We start from the raw sequence: 9,174 nt of genomic DNA, 5'->3' as shown, positions 1-9,174 counted from the left end.
AAAATAGGGATGAAGAATAAACATCCTTTTTTCTTTGCATTCTTACCTTTAGACTGTACTTATTTAGTAGGCTATTCCGTGTGAGAATTTATATTGTATGCTGGAAATTTTAGAGATCTCTGTTTAGATGCAAGGATGGTTATCCTTCCAGATATAGTTTCCAAATAAAATATATATTTTTTTTTTTGCTATAAAAATTTTATATAAAGCAGAACTGTAGGCAAACAGCCAAATTCACTATTGAAATACATATGTGTGACCTATCTTAGCTGCCAAAAGATTTCTAATTTTGTACAGTCTGTTTTACTATCTAGTCTGTCTTGCCAGACAGTGTAGCCAGATCCCTGACTTAAAGCGGTATCAAACACAAAACCAAAAAGCAGTAAGCATTTAGCCCATTGGATGAAAATCTGCCTATGATGTTATTTATGAGTCTGTTTAGCAACACTATTTATAAGCAATAGATGACAAGGTAACTGTTCTATTTATTTTGAAGACTTCAAAATTTGGCCTACTTAAAGCAAACCTCCACGCTGAAAACACATACCCTCTACACACACTTTTTTAAATATTTTTGCTATACTTATATTAAATTTGACTGTAATCTAGCTTGTCACATGACGTCCCATTTTCCTTCCTATACTGCTCCAACAATGGTGGTGATATGGAGACGAGCAGAGCTGATGTAACGCAGCATTGTACTGTTAAACCAGGCCGATCTGGAGACACTACCCCAGGCTGTGTACCCATGACAACCTAGGGGCCAGAAAGGTTGTTGACTTTGGTTCTTGTTCAACCTGGAAGATGACTGATGACCAATAGTTGACTTTCTACAGGGGAAATTGCCTAAGATAGATAAATATTGTAGTGAAAGCTGGATTTTGTATTTTAAAACTTCTGGCCAATTTCATTTTTTTAAAATCATTTTTACAATGGGAGTGTTTTAAATGAATATTTGCACAGGATTGCTTTTCCTGCCTTCTATATTTCTGTTGCTCTTTATCCTTTTCATAGTTAATCTATCGGAAGCAAAATCTTTATCTAATAAAAGAAAATATGGTCTCACCAAATAGTTTTGTTTCAGTTAAACCGCCATGTGGAAGTTTGGATTGTGCATCTGTACATAGTCGGCAGCTTACTCATACTGCTGCTGAAAGAGGTCATTATCTATCTGCACATAACAGTAAGTAATCAGTGTGAAAGATAGAACTATGAAGACACATGCTTTGCAGATTTGATAAAATAACCGCTAAACACAGCCTTTTTCAAATTAATTTTTTATTATTCATTTAGCAGTTATAAGCAATACCAAGAAAATCCACATTATTTATATAAACTGGATCTATGCTCAAATGTGTACTTAAAGTGTAGAAGGGCTCAAATACTTACATGCTCCTGGATAAAATGCTGCCCAAGCCTCCCTCTTTTGCTGGTCAACTGACTGAAAGTCTAGGCCTTTGGTCACATGAGCTCTATTAGAAGGGAACAAGAAGCATTTGAAGACTTTTGAACCTGGGAAGTTTCAGGATGATACCTTTATAATTTGACAATACCTTCAAGTCCAATTCCAACCTTTTTTAGTTTGATCTGAGTGGGGAAAGGAACCCGTTAGGGTTTTTTTTCTGTGTTTGCATTGAAGAGGTTTTCCCTTACTCCTATTCTCTCCAATGGGGGCTGCCCTGCTAAAAACGTGGGGGGTTTTCTGGGACTTTTCATTGAATGACAGGGTGATTATCATAGCTGTAAAGTGTGCAAACCAGAGAACTCAAATGCAGAGGTCTTTCCATCTGACTCCCTAACAGATAAGAGAAATCATTATGTTATTAACCTTTCAGAAATAACATAACAACTCGTACCCAGCACACAAAATACTGTAACGTCAATACTCAACACACTGGACAGAGAACATACAGCAGACACAATACTCAGCACACTGGTTTCAGCACACATCAGCCAAATTCCCAGCACACTGGTCACAGCATGCCTTTCCTTAGCACACACAATACCCAGCACACTGGACTCCACACCACATTGCATACAGTACACAGAACCACAAGTGATGCATAGCATTTGACACCGCCCCCAGCTTATCTGATGAAAAACATCAGCAGCATAATAAAGGGGGGGATGTCCCATAATGCATCACAACATGACAGATTGAGTATTTCTGACATTAATGGAGCTTATTTTTAATGTTTAAGCGCTTTGCCGCTGTCCTGTAACAAAAATACTGCTACAGGGTGGCAGGGGTGCACAAAATCACATATATACGTAATTTTGCATTTCCGGCTACAGGGCGTGTGCGCCCTACCCGTACTGCCGTTCGCAGCCTCGGTTGTCAATCACTGGGTCCCGGCCGGTGGTTACTCGCCGGCACCCTGTGATTGCCGAGTAATACCGACAGGGGGAGAGAACTGTATGTAAACAATATACAATAAATATATATAAGCTGCAAAACAACTTATATCCACGTGCTTAAATAATGGTGAAAATAAAACACTAGATTAATATGGTCATGTAAACTATAACAAAGCAGCCATTTTGAATAATAAAAATATTCAAATTAATGAGTAATTGAATCGTCATAAACCGTGCTCAGTTATACTGAATTTGCCCTGAAACAAAGGGTCATATGTACACCAATATCGCATAAAAAAGGAAAGGAAATATAGAAACTTCCACCAAAGTGTACAAATGTGAATAAAGCTCAGTGCATTCCATTGATGGTAGTATTCCTTTAAGATTGTTCAATCCACCATCATTGTGATCCTGCAGTGATTAACACTCAATCAAATTGAACATTCACCAGATGCTGGTGAGTAACCAGCAGTGGAAAATCAACCTCCTTGATGCTGAATGATTGTTATAGGACCAACAATGGAATATTCAACCTCAATATCACAGATCAAGATCACCATCCATCCAATAAAGTATTGATCACTCTCCTTCCAAACCTCATCATCAAGATTTATTCTTAATACTCCAACTCCATATGTGGGCAAAGTAAAAACAACCACATAGTGTAATTCCGTTAGCACAATTATTAACCAAAGCCCCTCTTAAAATGGAACTCACATTGAGTTAAATAAAAAAGTACATTGTGTGAATAGCACTCCAAATATTCTCACCGCCGCTTCAGCAGCAGGTGACAGTCTCACCACACACTTGCTGATACGGGCTCTCGGAGCAGCGGTGACATGATTACACCACGTGGTCCCGATGTGCGCGCTGGGCGTGACCATCTTATAATGAAATTAGATTTTTACATTTTTTTTTATTGGACGTTTAATAGCAAAAATATTATTTTTTCTCAAAATTATCTTTTTTTTTTATAATGCAAAAAATAAAAAAATGCACAGGCGATCAAATACCACCGAAAGAAAGCTCTATTTGTGGTGGAAAAAAGACATAAATTGTGTTCGGGTGCAGCGTTGGATGACCGCACAATTGTCAGTTAAAGTAACGCAGCGCCCTAACGCAAAAAATGGGCTGGTCAGGAGGGGGGGGGGGGAATCCTCTTTAGGACAAGTGGTTAAAGTGTGTAGGTTTTGCTTTATTTTGTGTCTGCAATATGTAGACACTGGTTTTGCATGCAAGAACAATCTTTGGATAGCTTAATGAAAATAAAATTTTAAATCCATGTTTGATATATTTTGTGCTGTCTGTGACCCATTAGGGAGATTTCCAACATACAGCTGACAGTGAAAGGAAATCTATTCCAAGTGAAGAGAAATATTGTTTCAGGACAGGTGTCACCACTGGAAGATGTTCCCTCCTATTCTCTTTCAGTGACAGCTGTAAAATTTAGAATTTTAGATCATTTTCTGTCCTGGTGACAAGAAAATGATTGGAAATCCAAAATGTTACGGAAAAGAGAGAGTAGCACAAACAGCAATACAAACCTAAATGGGGTTTGAATCCTTCCTCCATCAAAAACTAAAATATCACTGCAGACAAACTTTATCAAAAAAGTTGGTGGTTCTCCTTAGTTAAGAACAAGATGATGTGGCATATGACCAATGAAAAACTTGCTGCCATTCTTCACTATAAAACCCATACATTTGAGAAAATCTGGTCTCCTTGGATTGAGTCATGCCTCCCGTGAGACTTTGATAAATCCTTGTTACACATATGATCTACAGTAATTACTTGTTCATATTGATGTCCACTTTCTTAGTCCTCCTTCCAGACTTCCTCTCTGGCCCTTGCCTTCTTTTCTCTTTTCCCTTTCACTTATTCTTGACCTTCATATCTACACTATGATAGTAGAATGCTGGGTATACCTTAAAAATTATTCTATATTATTATTATTAATATAATCTTTATCATTCATTATAATTCCATACGATTCATATTAATAACCATTTAAGATTTTTTTTAAATGTAATTTTTATTTAAAGAGTTTTCTTACAAAACTGAAACATACAAAACAGATGAATAGTAGCAAACAAAGCGCTGCAGTCTTCAGCATGAGCAGCAAGGCAACGCCATTCACAGTACAGTCAGGGAGTCACAAAATACAATAAACGTAACAGTGTACCCAAAAGTGTAGGAACTTGCACTAAAATAATGAGACCCGTCTGCTGGAAAACAGAACAGCGAGGGACACTGCAGCATTGTAGGAGCATAAGGCACCAAAACTGTAGACCCCAAGATTGCATTAAGTTCTGAGGAAATAGGGAAAAACGAAAACTGGGAAGGGGGGTTGGTAACACCTCACTAACAGGCGGATGCCAACATATAAAATACCAGGACCATAATTGCCCACACCAGTCTGTACAGCTTTTTTAAAAAAAAGGGGGAGTATCAACTCCAAGGCTGCTACGAAAAAAAAAAGGAAGGACATCTGAACCAGGCAATGGCTACACAAATTAATGAAGTACTTTAAGCGTATGCTCTGCCACTATAATTGACACAGGGTCTCCGTTCACTACTCTTCTTTTTCACAAAAAAACCCCCCAGCATCAGCAGGAAAAGAGGAATCCCTGGAATAGTAAATTCGCAACATACTCCACAGCCTTATCCTCCAAGACAGAAAGAGGGCAAATTCATGAGGAGGAATGGCACCAGGTTGAAGATCAGTTGTGTAGTCATAAGGCCAACGTGGTGACAAAATACTGGCCTGACTCTTGTAAAAGACATCAGAGAATTTCCGGTACTCCTCTGGAAAGAAGAGACAGAAGACGAGCACAAGACCCTACTCACTTTCTGAAAACAGGTATTAGTGCATTGTGGCGGCCATGACAGAACTTCAGCTCTATGCCAAGCAAATTAAGGATTGTGCTTCGGTAACCAAGGATAATCAATGACAACTGGGTAATGGGGTGAGGAAATTACTTGAATTGGGTTATCTCATGGTGAAGAGCCCCTATAGCCATGGTCAGTGGAGCGGTTTCATGGGTCACATGGGCAGGCTGTAGAGGTCTCCCATCAATAGCCTCAATGGCAAGTGGGTAGGCACGAGGCTGCAGTGGTATTTAGTGCTTCAACATGAAGGCACTATCTATGAACAAGGCTGCAGCCCCAGAATCGATTAGTTTCTGGGTGTCGATGGAAAAAGGGTAACTGGAACTAGAGGCTTATCTTTAGGGATAGCTGGGGATGCAAAGACGCCACCTAAGGTCTATCCCCTACAGGACCTCGGGCATTTCCCGGACAGATTGGACAAGACTTCAATAAGTGACCTGCTTGGCCACAGTAAAGACACAATCTCTCCCTTCTTCTAAAGACCCCTCTCTTCAGCAGAGAGATGTGTGAAGCCCAGCCGCATGGGCTCTTTTTAATTGGAGGACTCAGGCCCAGGAGGCATGGTAAGTGAGGGAGGCATGGGTGGGAATGCAAAGCTCGGAGCCAAACATACAGGAATCTTCAGCATGCGTTCCTTAAAGGAAGGTCTCTCTCGGAGTCTGGTATCAATGAGAATGGCAAACTAGATCAACTCCTCAAGATTCTTAGGTATACCTCAAGCTGCAATCTCACCTTTAATGGTATTAGAGAGACCATGGGAAAAAGCAGCCACAAGAGCCTCATCATTCCAACCAACCTCTGCTGCCAGAGTACGGAATTAAATAGCAAAGTCGGCAACAGTTCTTGTACTCTGTTTAATGGACATGAGGCTCTTGGCAGCAAAGGTGGGCAAGCAGGAATATCAAATTCCCTATTAAAGGAGGCCACAAACTCAGGGTAATTCTGGACAACTGTTTTTTGTTTTCCCATGGGGGGGTTTGTCCAAGTCAAGCAAATAAATAATGAAGCCTACTTTGTCTCTGTCCATAGGGAACGTCTGGGGCAGCATCTCAAAATATATTCCAACCTGGTTGAGAAACCCCCTGCAGTAGGCTGGATCACCCCCAAACCTCTGGGGAAGCAGAGCAGAACCAGTAATACCTCTTACAATGGTAGTATCAGAGGTGGCTGCCTGAACCAAGATAGGAGCAGCAGCAGAGATGGCTTGCAACACTGGGTATATTGGGGCAGGAGGATCAAGATGAGCAGTTTGGATTAGGAGCGTTTGTAATACTATGGCAAACTGATCCAAGCGGTGGTCCTGTTTGTCCATTGTGGAAAAAATATTATGACTAGGTGGATTGCCTGCATCTTCTGAATTCATGGCCCTTGCGTAATCTCAGCAACCATATACCAGGCAGAGACAGTGCAGTTAAGAGCACACCTTTAAAGAAACAGCAAATATAACATAGATCAGGAATGTAGTCAAAACAGAAGCCAGGGTTTGGATGCCAGTGTGGTTAATCAGATGGGCCAGGGTCAGGAAACCAGAAGTCAGTGTAGTCAGGAGCCAAAAATTAGGAACAGGAACCAGAAGAGATGTCAGCCAGACCGAGTTGTACACCGGAACACAGGCAGGAACACACTGGAGATCACAGGCCACACAAGGGCAAGGAGGAAATGAGCTTAGTTGCTAAAATAGCAAAAAGGGCTAGCTGTAGGCTGGACTAATGAGGCAGGTAAGGGGATCCAGGTGAGTCACTATGGAGACAAAAGGCTGGTAATTAACCGACAGCTGAGCAGCTTCTGAGTACTGAAAGAAAAGAGCTGCTCGTTAAGTAGCAGAAGCCCAGCCCTGACAAAAAGGCCATGCATTCTCCCGGGGGGGAACCACAGCTAACCCCCCAATGGAGCCAGTGGGGATACAGAGGGGGCCAGAGAAAAAAGTTGGCTAACTCAGTCCCAAACACACAAGGCATAGGTTGTTAATAGATACATGGTCTCTGACAGTCCTCCTGTACTCACGGGGCAACCATGGGGTGTAAGATAAATGATGTCCCGCCAAACATTTCTCCAAGGAGACCCATAGTTTGCTGTGGCCATGAAAGCGCCAATTCAAAATCCACTGGAGAGCAATAGCCCTATAATACTTCTGGATGTCGGGAAGTCCCAAACCCCCCACCTTTTTTAGACTGTAGTAGCACTGTCATTGCTAGTCAGGGTTTCCTCCCATTCCACACAATGAGAGTGCTTTGGAGCTGAGCAAAGAAGTTTTTGGGTAAGGGCACAGGCAGCCTTTGCATAAGAAAGTACTCTAGGAAGGACGTTAGTTTTAATAATATTAATGCAGCCCAGCCAAGTGAAGGACATTTTCTTCCAGGTCTGCAAGTCTTTATGAACAACATTTAACCGCTTCCTGACCGCCCTATAACAGAAATACTGCTACAGAGCGGCATGGGTGCACACGTATATATACATGATTTTACATTTCCAGGTAGGGGGCACGTGCAAGCCCTACCCGCATTTGCGGCCACCAATCACCGGGTCCCAGTCTGTGATTACTCGCCAGCGCCCGATGATTACCGAGGATCTCCGACAGGGAGGAGGACTGTTTTGTTTACAAACAGTTCTCCTTGTCAGCTTGGGCACACTGCTTTGGATGGCTGTGCACAGCACAGCCATCCAAAGCAGTGTGCTTACGGTGAAGCACACTGACACAGCCCCCTAGTAAAACACTCCCTGCACATGGTTAACCCTTTGATCGCCCCTCATGTTAACCCTTTCCTGCCCAGTGCCATTAGTACAGTGTCAGTGCTTTTTTTTTAGCACTGATCACTGTATTGGTGTCAGTGGCACCATGTTAGTTCCCCCCAGTGTCAGAATGTCCGTCGCAGTCCCGCTATAAGTCGCTGATTGCCACCATTACTAGTTAAACCAAAAAAAAAAAATCAGTATCTATACCACCGTTTGTAAACACTATAACTTTCATGTAAACCAATTAATTTACATGTATTGGGATTTTTTTTTAGCAAAGACATGTAGCAGAATACATTTTGGTCCAAATTTATGATGAAATTTGATTTAAATTTTTTTTTACTAGACATGTTTAATAGCAAAAAGTAAAAAATATTGTTTCTTTTTTTCAAAATTGTCGGTCTTTTTTTTTTTTATACCGCAAAAAATTAAAAACGCACAGGCAATATAATACCACTGAAAGAAAGCTCAATTCGTGGGATAAAAAGGATGTAAATTTATTTGGGTGCAGCGTTGCATGACTGCGCAATCGTCAGTTAAGGTAACAAGGCGCCGTAACGCAAAAAATGGCCTGGTCAGGAAGGGGGGTAAATCCTCAGGAGGGCAAGTGGTTAATAGAGTAGAATAATTGCTAGAGTATAGCATCTCAAAGCAATCTGTAAGCTGGACCCCCAAGTATTTCAGGGAGGACTTAGCCCAGGTGAAAGGGAAAGCCCTGCACAAAGTAGAGGATAGTGTTTCGGGTAGAGTAATCGCTTCTCGGCCTTTTGGCTAAGATCAAGTGTAGTATCTGTTCTTATCAGTGTCCAGTGGGGGTGCTCCCGGCCATTCTAGCTTTGCGGGGATGGCTGTTGTATAGTACCCTCACTGGTATGATGGGGGTCCGGAAGGCTAATACCGGAGGGACAGAAACTGGGGAGCGCCATGAGTCATTCTGGGGTCCTGGGAGTAATTCCTCCGAGAAGACTGGAAAGACCCAGTACCTCCTGATTTGGACGGATCTACCTTGGTCTGGCCAGGGGCTGAGGAGGCAGAAAGTCCGCAAACACGGTGCCCCCTGAGTAGTCGCCTCAGGGGTGCTCTGAGTAGCACTTGGGTGTGGGACCCCACGTTGTGAATGAGCACATGGTCACCGCGTTTAAAACACTTTTTGCACTGCGCCTCTAGGACCGGGCCTTTTGGCCAAGTCCTGGG

The 9,174-nt window shown here is 42.0% G+C and overlaps 1 pseudogene; it reads left to right on the top strand.

Moving 5' to 3' along the window:
- The first annotated feature begins 8,731 nt into the window (after nucleotides 1-8,731).
- Nucleotides 8,732-8,892, top strand: LOC149455478 (U2 spliceosomal RNA; annotated as a pseudogene).
- The last annotated feature ends 282 nt before the right edge of the window (nucleotides 8,893-9,174 follow it).

The sequence above is a fragment of the Staurois parvus genome, unplaced genomic scaffold (genome assembly GCF_062004578.1).
Source record: "Staurois parvus isolate SC_StPar_1 unplaced genomic scaffold, SC_StPar_1.0 ptg000393l, whole genome shotgun sequence".
In the NCBI taxonomy this organism is placed as follows: domain Eukaryota; kingdom Metazoa; phylum Chordata; class Amphibia; order Anura; family Ranidae; genus Staurois; species Staurois parvus.
The sequence above is the reverse complement of the archived record's forward strand: the minus strand, read 5'-3'. Positions and strand labels throughout refer to the sequence as shown.